Raw genomic sequence first — 12,892 nt, forward strand, 5'->3', positions numbered from 1 at the left:
TACCTTTAAAGGCCTCGAGGGGCTGATCACTCCCCGTAATCGGTGTACAAGCCTGTAGCTTTGACTGCACTAAAATGATTACGTAAGTGAGTACAGATTTAGCACTACCAAAGGCTGTACTCATTTTCATATTTGTGTAATCGGTGTACAGATTTTCAGAGAGTGGTTAGCCCCTCGAAAGGCCCAGAAAGGCTGTTCAATTTTTAACTAGTTTTCGGCGCGATCTTTTAAAATTGGTTTGGAGAAACTATGATTGGCGGGATTCGCAATTTTAGGCCAGGTTTTTTTCAAAGGGTCCTTTAATTTATTTCAGATGGCGAAACGATCAAACGACGTTCGTCTGGCAAAATGTACATATTTTATGACCATTTTTTAGGAAAGCTTTATTTATTTCAATCATTTTTGGATAGTTTGCGAAATCAGATCTCCGCAGCTTAGTCGTCGCCATAATCGTGTACTCGTTGATTTGATTTATCTAAATGATAGGTCGCTATTTCGTAGAAACGTTTCCCGCTCCCACAATACAAGTTGGCATTCCGTTAGTCTTGAATTCATCATCCATATCATTTGCAATACTAGTTAATCCTTTTAAAAGAATCAAAGAAGCCCACCTCGGATTTGAACAGGTTGACAATTTTATTCCACTTAAATCGTTGTAGTAGTGGAAAACGTTTGCTGAAATATTTATAAAATCGAGATTTTAAAATCGTCTCGGCGGTAGACAGGTTTGGGAATATTTTGGCAGTCAGGATTACTATTTTACGGTAGTTGACGTGCGTATCGAAAATACTGCTACCAGAAGTTTATAATGTATAAGTATCTGTCTAAACCAAAGACTATATAACGCTTCGCTTACTAGACAGGCGTGTTCCTAGGAAAAACCTGTTAACACCTCTGTAGCGCTGTAAAAACTGGGGTAATATTTGGACCCGTGGCTAGAGGCGCCACTAGTAACACAGCTCAAGCTAGGGGAAATTTTGGGCCAGCGTCGAGATGGAGCCACAATCGGTATGCAAGTTGAGCCATAGAACACGCCTGTCTAGTAAGCGAAGCGTTATATAGTCTTTAGTCTGAACCCTCTTTCCTCAAAGACTTATTGATCCGAGTATTTCGTCAGTTTTATTACTTTAAATTTGTGAGGGTTTAGCTTTTTGGTCGCCTTTTTACTTTGGACGTTTCTACCTGTATTTTAACAGGATTATAGTCCATTGCTGTTTTTTTGTAATGATTTACCGATATTTATGATTTCCATTCATTTTATAGTAATTTAGCGCTGTTATATTGAAATTTCCTCGTGTTCAACTTAATCTTCCTTCGCTATTTCGACTTAACAATATAGAGTACTAGTACCGCGTAGCTAGCGGCCATTTTGGGGACGTGTATATTATTTGTATCACTATGGGAAAATAGTACGAGTGACGTCGTTGCGTGTCAGGGGGAGGAGTCAGGCGTTGTTGAACGAACGCGCCGGCTTGTTAGAATGAGCCGTTTTATTTTATTTAGCTCGCTACCCCTCGACCGAAAATTGTTAATTTATTCCAATGTTCTGGAACCAGTTTCGAGCCTTGTCGGATTTTAGCTCGAGACCCGTATAGATTAGGGTTTCTCTCTCCGCAGACTCAACTAGACCTAGAGGGGACGGTTTAAAACCATATTTTTTTTCATTTCTGATTCGAGTGAAGGCGAGCTCCGTATCCCCGAAAGCTCGTCATATCTGACGGGCGTTTCGCGTCGAATTCGATCCTGTTATGGAAATCCATCTTTGGCGACATCGAGCCTAGACCCAGGACACCAAACATCGTCGACGAGGGGCCCCCATTGATTCTCTATCTCGTCAAAATTCGCCCAGTTTTTTTTAGTCGCGCGGGGGCCTGACAAATTTACCTTGATGATAATTCAGCGGGATGATGATGATCTACGACTTTTTTCCCACCTTTCGCTCGTCGACGATGCCTTTTGCGTAATAGGGGGAAATATGAAAATTTACCAGAAAAACTAACCCGGCGAGTTTTTTTTTGCCATTTTTTTTCGGGGTATCTGGAATGAATAAATTTATTAATAAACCTTTGCCGATTTCTTCCCAGCTAACACCGCTAATTAGTTAGTCGATATTTTAATGTTTGAACAAGAACTTGAGAATGCTAATTCAGGGTTGCCACACGTCAGGGGAAAATCGGGGAATTTTGCTAATTTTTTTAACTTTGCAATAACCTTTGTACTGAAATATACCGATTTAAATTTGGTAACTTCTGATAAAAGTAAAATATAAAGTTAAACATTGTCTAATTTTACCCTTTAAAGTCGTGGAATTTGAATTCGAAAATATTGTGGCAACCATGTAATTTGAAAGGTTATACAAATGAATGGCTTAAACAGGGTTCTTACACGACCTGGAAAAGTCGGGGAATTTGAAAATATTTCCAAATGGTCAGGGAATTTGAAATTTGTCCAAAAAAAAAACCGGCAAATAAATTTTTGAAAGATGTATTAAAAATACATAATCAAGACTTTTACCTCAAAACATAAGTTTATTCAACAAAAATGGTCAGGGAAATTGGAAAAAAAACCTTGAAATGTCAGGAAATTTAATTCCGGAAATTTTGTACGAACCCTGTTAAAATAATACGAAATTTATCTGTGGTTTAAAATAACCCGAAAATTAAAATGTACCTATGTGGCTTAAAGCTATCGTCTTACAAAAATAAAGAGTACTCAATCTATCCGAGACGTGAGTTCATCTAAGGGTGGGTGAACTTGTAAAGGTTAGCGTAAAAGGGTATGAGAGCGACCAGTTGGATTCCTGACCCGTTCTTATGTGAGTAAAATTTAAAGGTCATGAATAAAATCGCTCGGCATTGTAATTGTCTGGCCGGCTTTTACCCCGCCCACATTTGGTTTCGTCATTAGGCGATAGGTAGCGCCTGCGTACCAGGTGTTTTTGTTACAATTTAGTCTGCAACAGATGGACTCGACAATTGTCGCGTGGTAACTCGTTTACAAACCCTTCATCTACAACGAAACAGCGGTTGAATACTTGACGCGTTTTCCACTTGACATCCAGTAAAAGCGACCTTTGGGCAATTTTTATAAGCCACTCGGTTTACGAATTAGTTTTCCCTATTCCGTATGTAAATTTTCGTTGAGCTTAACGAGATTTGGTAAATACAGGATGCTCTTCAGACCTACGGTCATTTATCTAGAAATTGATAATAAGGCCTACCCTCTTAATAGTTGATTTTATAAAATAAAAAGTAGTCTCGCCCAAATTATTAAAATGTTGCTTTTACGTCACAAGACATAGCTTTATTAGTATATTCTTCGCTCTAGAAAAACATATATTCCTCTGGCGACTGTAGCGCGCGCTCGTAGACTTATAAAAAGCCGCGTTCACACCTACCCTCTGAAACGATGCGAGCGCTCCGGCAACGTTTGGATGCCGTCGTGTGAACAGTGACCGTTGCGCGTCCCAGCGTTTCAGATCGCTTCGTCGACCAGTTTGGCAGCGATTCGTGACGTCATCGAGTCGGTTTTTCGCGAACCATGTTCTTTAATTTTTAAGAAAATCGACAATTGCGGATTTTTCGCGCCTAATAAAATGTTTATGAATATTTTGCAAGAAAATAATCTTCCAGTTTTTTGCATATTTAAATACGAAGATTTCTTCCGTGTGCATTCGTTTTTAATTAGATGGTTTGAAATCGTGACTAAAATGCGTGAGCAGACGAACTCCTAATTACGTGGCTATACTACGCGCACCCAATTTTCTTCAAAACTCGCTGGAAATCAAACTTGTGAACGAACAGATTTCCAAACGCACCGCAGTGAAATCGAAACGAGGCAAAATGTTTCCGAGGGTACGTGTGAACGTGGCTAAATTAATAGGCTGACTAGAGCAGCGGTTCCCAATAGGTGTTCCGCGGAAGGGTCACAGGGGTTCCGAGAATTCGCAGCGCGGCCATCTTTGTTTGTGTCAAGAGTCTTTTAAGATATGTAAAAAAATTAGTTGGGGTTCCGCCGGAATTTGGGGGATAATTTAGGGTTCCATAACAAAAAAATTGGGAACCGCTGGACTAGAGCATAGGGACTATTTAATTTCAGTCGGCGGCGGCGTTTGGCAAATCTAATTTTTTAAAAATCCTCGGCAGCGTGAAGGGGAAATAATATCTCCTCCCCCCCCCCCCTTTTGATAATTTCAAAAAAAAAATCAATTTACGTAGGAAAACTCAAACTATCTCAAAATTTATCGGAGGCGCGCCGAATAGTAAATGACTCGGCGGCGCTAGTAGCTCTAACTGTGACATAAGATTAACATTACTTTATAAAAAGCACTATATGGCCAAGCTTGGCACCGGTTTATAAAAGGGGTCGTTTCGCGGGAGAAACTCCCGTAACCACGGTAACCTTGACGAAGCTTAAAACAATATGGCGTCGCCAACTGTAAATCGAATGTTCAACGCGGTTGGAATTCCAACTATGAACCACCGAAGCGTAACGTCCCTCAACTCGAAATGTTCATTTTAAGCGCTCTAGCGGATTATTACCCGCGTTAAAATAACACTGTTTAAAGATTTTAATTATCACTTTTCGTTCCACAACAACAACTCGGCCCGCCCCGCTGGTGAGGGGAAAGGGGTGCCGCTTCTAAACAATTCTACTATCCGAGAGACTTCCACTAACGACGGCCGAGACACTATCTTCGCCCGAAACCAGCACGCTTCGAACAGGGCTGCCACACGTCAGGGAAAAACAGGAAAGTCAGGGAATTTAGAAATGGGCCTAAAAATCAGGGAATTTTAAGAATTGGTAAAAATTCAGAGAATTAAATTTTATCTTGGCACTTTTGAAGGTAATTTAACTCTAGATCTATGACAAATTCCACGATTATCATTTATTTCCTTGGATGTTTGGCTAATTTTTTCAACATTGCAATAACCTTTTTACTGAAATATAAGTTCATCTAAATTTATTAACTTCTGATAAAAGTAAAATTTTGGCCTTAATAAGTCGGGGAATTTGAATCTGAAAATTTTGTGGCAACCCTGTCGAATGACTATACTCGGCCTTCGCGTTGTTGTTGTTGTTGTTGTTGTATTAAATGTTTTTCTTCTCGTCGTCCGAAATGTCCGTCTTACGTTTGGTCACGCGCTTCTGCTATCGAATGTCCAATATGTCGTCGGTGAATAGGACAATGTTTTACGCGCCATTAATTGGTCCGAAATAGCCTTTACCGTCTCCCGTTACTGACCAACGGGCAAATAACGGCGGCGAAAGGTCGAACGATTCGGAGGGAACTTTTTGTTTAATTCGTGTTGTATCGGCCCGTTGATGGCGGTACTGGATCTACGCAGTCTTGGCGTAATGGCGTTATGTCCTCGTGTTTACTGGAAAGATGAAGCTTCGGGAAAATTGATACGTGGACGTAGAGAGAGTGGCATTCGAGACGTGGGAAGCTCTCACTTAGCCTCTGCCTTCATCAATAGTCGCGGATTTATCTATCTTTGTACAGAAACGTGCTTTTGGAAATCCCATGCAGTAAGTAGCGGAGTTAAATAGAACTTCCATCTTGACGAATCTCGCATTTCTGACACCAGATCTAACAGACGCTAGCGATGATTACGCTAGTTACGGAAAAACAAGCCGTCGCGCGTATTCACGGCGGGGTTGGCAATTTTTTATTTTTTTAAAAACAATCAAATTAATCGATTTTCTTTATTTAAATCGGATTTTTATTGATTTTTTTGATTTATTTGATTTTAATTAAAATTTCAAAGTTTTATATAATTTAGTATCATAATTTTACCTAAAACAAATATGTTTTAATTTTTAAAGACTAATATGTATAATGAATTTATTAAATTTAAGCTAATAATCATATAGAAATTTTTATTTTTTAAAACCTATTTTGGTACTTTTACAAAACCAATTCGGCGGAATCTCCACCCACAGGTAGAATCCAATGCAACACTAGGGGGAAAGTACCGGAAAGATTATATTTAAACAAATTATAGCAATTGGCGAGGTTTTATATTTTTCATAAATACTTTATAAAAATTGATTTAAATCGTGATTAAAATCAAGTTGATTTAAATCAGCCAACCCTGATTAACGGACGATTTTTAGATTTAATACGAGTTACTTGAAATTTATATGTAAAAGTACTCTGTACTTCTTTTGGTGCAAAGTTCATTTTATTGGATACGTTCGATATGTTCAAAGAGTCAGTGTGTCAGAATTTGTAGCCCGGTGTACCGGTAAGATTAAAACCACACCACCGGAGGACTATCATCATAGTGCCCTACGCCAGCGTCCACAGCCCCGACAGGTGACAAATCCAGCGTGGGTAGTAGTACCCTACTACTGTTGGTCTCACCTTAGACGCGAGCCACTCAACCCAGCAGAAGGTGCATCAATGGGACGACCAACCCCCCACTTCGCACACAGCAGTGGGAATAAGAGCGGATGCTATAGCAACTCCAGCCGACACCCTACCTATGGAGGTAGAGAGCCATACCTTTAGGAGAGAGCTCCTAAAGGGGAACGACGGGCACACAGCGGTCCACGTCACCCGGCACAGCTGACACCGGAGATCCCGGTGGACCCCAAAAGGCCGAGAAACAGGACCACCGTGCCCTTATACGGAGGCCCGCTGCCCTAAAGCAGGCTACCCAATCCTCCGAGGCGGACAGTTTGCCTGGACCCTCTCCGTTAGACTGAGTCGAAGCTCAGTTTTCAGCCCAAACCTGACCGAAGTCGGAGATGGAGATAAGACCATTTGATCAGAGCTAACATCTCCCAGTGCGCCACCGCCCTTATGGGTTACAAGAGCCGCACCCCGATTCCCCGGTAAAGCCACCAGTTATTGCACACTTCAACCCCTTAAGGGCCAGTTCAAAGGGTCATAAGTAATAATTCGAAACCAAACGCAAAGCGGCAATTTCCTTTGTAAAATTAAAAATTAATCAAATGGTCGAAGTCTGTAGGACCGCCAATGTTGAAGACGATTTGTAAAAGATTCCCTCGAACGAGCCAAAACAAGAAAAAATCAACGGAACAAATTCGGAGAAATTTCCGAAATAATCGATACATTTTTTATTTGGAAATCAAGCAAAATCAAACTTGATTCCCTCTAAGAACGAAATTTGAATTGTTAATCAAAATCTTTTTTGAACAGTGGTATAGCGTTTTTAATATCGCAGCCAGGTGAACCAGCTTGGGTAACTAAAAATGGTTTGTCTGGAATTTAGCCTGCGCCAGTGACGTCAGCCCAGGTGTTACAATATTTTGTATTCTATATTCGCATTTACACGCATTTTGGCTTCCGTAATTACATTTTAATAGATTTGTGTCGGAATTGTTTCGTGCTCAAAACACCCGTTATCGTCATCGTTCGAACCAAGCTCGGGAATTTTTTATCCGCAGTTTTCGCTTTATAATCTCTTTTCTGGCGCTTCGTCGGCGATATGCCATTGTTTCAAATTTCCATCTCCTCCCCTCTCTGAACAATAAAAACATCTGCTCGACATAAATGTATTATTGTACTTTGCATGTTTTGATTTTAGATCAGAGCCCGAGATACTACTTAGGCAATTTATTTTTATGAGGATTACGATCATTTTCTGTCGTTACCTGTTAACGATTAGTGTAACGAGGGTCAGCGAGATATACGGGATCTATTATACTTAAAAAATTACGAGTAGTTAAAATTAAATAAAGATAATTTACGTTCCCTATGCGCGCGAATTGATTATTAATTTATTCTCTAAGAAGAGAGGCATAAAATTTATTAAAAGCATTAAAATTAATAATTTTTATTTAAAAATGAACATGATAATTATTATCATGGACTCTGGATTTTTAAATATAAATTAAAGTAAAGGGAGTATGATCTAAATAACAAAATTGTTTGCCCACTCACGCTACGAATGGAAACGTAACTAGCGCCAATCATCACTAGCTTCTTTTTAACTTGGTGGTAGAAATTTTCAATTCTTTGATCCCCCACCAAACACGGAAGTTCGTTTTCCCATTGATATCGAAATCAAACACGTGATGGTATATTGATTTAGTTTTATCTGCTATTTTTCAGTGATTTCGTGGTTTTTTTAGATCACATTTAAGATATTTAGTGCGATTCCTGATTTTGTTTGAGTTTTCCTTTCGAAATTACGGTTAACTATCGTGATTTTCTGATAAATTACTTGAAAACAGAAATAATCGTATATCTCTTTCGAGATAGTTTTCATCAAGCGAATATCATTATCAGTATAGTGTCATGAACAATTTTATACAGGGTGTTTCAAAAGGTTATGCAAAAATTTTAAGGAGTTAATAATAATAATCAGCTAGGCTAATACCCAAGGCACCACCTTAGGCCCAAGTCATCTAGCGACTTATAATGCCTTTAAACAGGTGGCCGGGTTACAATGCGTAGGAGGGTGGTGGCAAGCCCTTCATGTTGTAAGTTGAGAAGTATGCCTGTTTCCCCCCCCCCCCCCCATTTTCCTACGATGAGTTAAAAGAGCGCTACAGAGAGCTTCAAAGGGTGGCCTACTAACCCCTGGGAGTAGGCTGCAACAAGCGCAAAACCAAGCAGCAGGGAAACGCGAACATTAAGGTTTGAGTTCGTGTGATAAGTAAACAAATCAAGCTAACCAGAGTAAAAAAAGTACACTTAAACAGTATTTACTATTTAAAGTCCCTGCTGCTTGGTTTTGCGCTTGTTGCAGCCTACTTCCAGGGGCTAGTAGGACACACTTTGAAGCTCTGGCGCTCTTTTAACTCAACGTAGGAAAATGGGGAAAAACAGGCATACTTCTCAACTCGTTAAAAAATTTGAATCACCTTTTGAAACACCCTTCATATTTCTGGTGAAATATATGCGATTTTTCATGACTTTCTCGCTAAAATTGTAGTTCACCCAAACTCAACTGTTTTATTTTTTTATCTAATAAAGAATATTTAAAAGATTAATATTAAAATGATTTAGAAATTAACACTTTACAAGAATTTGTCAGTAAATATTCCTGGGAGAAATGAAATACTTTGGTTGTCGATTGGAAGATGAGCCGGTTTCGGTGTAAGGCCTTTTGCGGGGACATCTCGTTCCCAGCCAGTCGGTAAATCGTGGGAGGCTCAATAAGCTGACGTCGTAGCCGCCAATTTTCTCTTTCTTGTTAGTCGGCAAACAGTTGACCTTACGGACGTCGAAGGTCTTTGCATCGATTTACTATTACTTTTATTGGTCGCGTTAGATGTAGGCGAATAAAAATAGGGCTTATAGGCTCCCTCCCTTGTTAGCCAAAGTCTCTATAAGAGTTAAGAGATATATTATGCTCAAGAAACTTTTAAAGGGGGTGCTACTTACGCACCCTCGCCCTATCCCGCCTAATGGAAGTTTAAACTTTGACTTATTACTCCGTTATTCAATCTCGAAAAGAGAGACTAAGTGCGCGTCAGAAAATTATTTGGCAGAACTACCAAAAATATAACAAACCACTATGTATAACTCTAATTGACCTTACGTTAGTAATGATTAAAATAACTATTGTTAACGTTTTCGATATATAGACAGGTTTACTGTAGTTGACCTCACGTGCGTACCGAAAATACTGCTACTAGAAGCTTATAATACAGGGTGTCCACTAAAAAACGAAATATGATTTGTCAAATTAGGCCAAATCAAAGTTATTTGAACTAATAATATAGCGAGAAACAACTTTCTAATTGGAACCAAATCCGTAAACGCAACGGTTCTCGAGATAGATTTTGAATGACCTTGAAGACATGGTTCAAGGTCGTAAAATTTTACACTAGTAAATGTCCCCCTGCACGATAAATTGTCCATAGAAAGTTGAAATTTTTCATAAACGTTTTTCAGTTATCATTTTTGTTTTTTTTAGTGGACACCCTGTATATCTACTATACTATTGAAGCGACAATTCTAATAGAGTTTAATAAAACTCGCGCGAAGAATACACTAATAAAGCTGGGTCTTCTGACGTAAGAGCAACATTTTATTTTATAAAATTAACTATTAAAATAAGTCAAATATCTGATTACATTTTCGGAATTCGTTCAAGGGTTACGCGTTTGAAGAAGGGGCTTCGAAATATTCTAATAAATGAAGATTCAATATCTGGAGTGTAGCGAATTCGATTACATTCTCGGAATTCGTACAGTGGTAAGATTCCATAGCTGGTCCGCCGGTTTTTTAAAAGATGCGCTAGTGCCCCGGAATCTTACCTAGTTTTACTTACGTTAGTGACGAGTGATTAGCTCGAACCCCCGAGTATTTGTTTACTCAGTAGACACGCGTCCGATGTTGGGGGACGCTACTAGCCATAGTAACGGAAGGGGAACGAAATGGGGGTACGTGAATGTTATTTGGAAAATATTGACGTGGCGACAATTTCTTCGATCCGTCGGTCGCGCAAAAATGTCCAACGTCTACCCATTGAAAAGCTTTAATTATAACTAATAGGTGACTATAAGTATATATACGTACTATAAACTCGTTCCCAAGGTTCCGCCTCTACTGATCGAGCCACCGATTTACGTCATTTATAAGATATACGAGATTAAGCGTATGGCGTTTGGAACGGGAGCGTCTAGCAGGGTAGCAGTGGAAAACCTGGAATTCCTGGAAAGATCAGGGAATTTGAATATGGGTATAAAAGTCATAGTTTTAAAAATTAGTAAAAGAATCGGGGAAATGTCACGAAATTTAATTTCGGTTGCAAATAGGAAACTTTTATTAAAATATTGGTTAAAAAGCACAAAATAAGTCGGGGGAAATCTCCGGAGATGGTCAGGAAAAACCTGGAAAAGTCCCCCCCCCCGTTCCGCCGCCACTGGATAAAACCATGGAAGTACGATTTTCCACGCGGTTTTTAACAGGAACACAATAGGTGGAAAAATTTAGTTTTTTCCACCCTTGGCAAAATTGTGCCAAACCTGCAACTGAATGAAAAAATTCTTTCCTCTAGACCCCCAAACTATCCCAAATTCGAGCTTTCGTTCCTAAAGTAAATCGAATGATTTTCTTAAAAAATTAAATCAAATTGTTTTTAAAATCATTGATTTAAGTCGTCTTTGGTGCATTTACATAATATATCAAAGTACTTTCTGTTGCTATGCCAATTCAGAACAAACTAAATTATTCAAGTTAGAAGCTATTTTTTTATTCAGATTAATTAAAATTTTAGTTTACATTATCACTGCACTCCACTTATTAATCAATTTGCCAAAATATTTTAAATATTTAAAAATAAAAAATAAACATTTAAATAAAATCTAATTCTTTCGTTCTTTAAAAAATAAAACCGTGATATTTAGAACTTAAACCTAAATCAATTTTAGGGATACTCTAGATGAAATAAAGATAACTTTATTTTACGTAAGTCCATATTGATTTCTTATTTTCGAAAAGTGGGTTCCTATTTTTATCGTGAAAAGTCCCTTTTTGTCCCTAATAATATTTGAGATCCGAAGCCCTATCTTACGCGAAATACTTTACCAGTCCTCCCTGAATTGTAAAATATTTTCAGCGCTTCTCCCGGGAGACGTCAGGGAATTAGAAAGTATGGCTGGGGGTCGTTGCGCCGATAACTTGGGAGTGGAATAAGCAATAAGACGCCATCAAATATATCCCGAAACCTTTTGGACATTGGTGTCTAACGTTCTTTTCCTTTAGCCGCCACCTTAACTCGATATTTTCGATAACGTCTTAAGAAAATTCCTAGAGACGCCTCCCATAGGTTAAAAAGGATTGCGCCCGAGAAAAGATGGAAACGAATTTTCCAAAGCTAGTTTGGACGGTGATTATGGATTCCGAAAGGAAGCCCAGTGATGAAGAGCTAAAAAGAAAAGTGTATTCTATCTTTTTCGCTCCCCCATTTGGGGCGACGTAACCGGTAAAGAGTAGACGTAACCGGTAAAGAAGCGATATCTTTTTATAAGCGCCCCGACTTAAGCCTTTTCCTTTAGAGGCCTTAGACCGAGGTAGTTGCCGCCTGGTCTAAGCTCGGACGATTTTAGTTGCAATCTCGGACGACGTTTGTCGTTTGTTTTCCGTTCCCTCTGGAAAACAGTGTCATTTATTTTATCTTTAGGGTGGGCCTATCCACTAAAGCTGGGTTATCTTTTTATACCTGTGTCTCGTCGTATCCAGGTAGCGAATCAATAAGACGTCGCTCATGGTATCCAGATGGTTTCCGCTTAGCTATCCCGCAAAAGGCAGCCGATCCGCTAGTTTTCCCGGGTAGGATTGTAAAGCCTTTATTTTGAGAGACGTTTTCGCACTGATAAAAGAAGTTTTACGAGTGAAAACTAAGCTCCAAATTTATCTACTCTCGGGATGTCATAATACCAACGTATTTGCGAATTATGATCTCCATAGTGAAAGTTAAATTTGTTTTTAAACAAATTTCGTAGGAATAAGACGAAGAAACGAGAACTGTAATTAAATAATTAATTGGGAAGTTTTCCATTAATCCCTAAGAAACGCGTTTCCGAGAAAAAGAAACATACGGACTTGCTATTACTGTAAACGCTACAATTTTACGAAGTCGTGTTGTCCAGGAATTTTGCATTAATAATGCCATTAATGCGATAATCTATTCACGAATGAATTATTTCGCAGCGCTCATTATTTGATCATGAAAACCTAAATACTTGTATTATTTACGCCAGTATGTATTTTTATTTCATTGATTTAAATAATATTAATATTTCATTAAAGGTATTATTATATATAAATTGATTTTGTAGCAATTTCAATTCTAGGCAAACCATTTTTCAATTTTCAGATTAATCTAGACAGTAAAAAATCGTAACTTTTTAAAATTCGAAATACAAATTAATCTAAAACCTCAATTACAATTTTAAACGTCAG

General features: G+C 38.6%; 1 protein-coding gene across 5 annotated transcripts in view; it reads left to right on the plus strand.

Annotated features, from left to right (window-relative positions):
- LOC149947355 (uncharacterized) overlaps positions 1-12,892 on the plus strand; it is a 34,691-nt gene that overhangs the window by 2,093 nt on the left and 19,706 nt on the right. The gene's annotated exons all lie outside the window — the stretch shown is intronic.

The sequence above is a fragment of the Leiobunum rupestre genome, chromosome 4, assembly GCF_980474605.1.
Source record: "Leiobunum rupestre chromosome 4, qqLeiRupe1.1.hap1, whole genome shotgun sequence".
In the NCBI taxonomy this organism is placed as follows: Eukaryota; Metazoa; Arthropoda; class Arachnida; order Opiliones; family Sclerosomatidae; genus Leiobunum; species Leiobunum rupestre.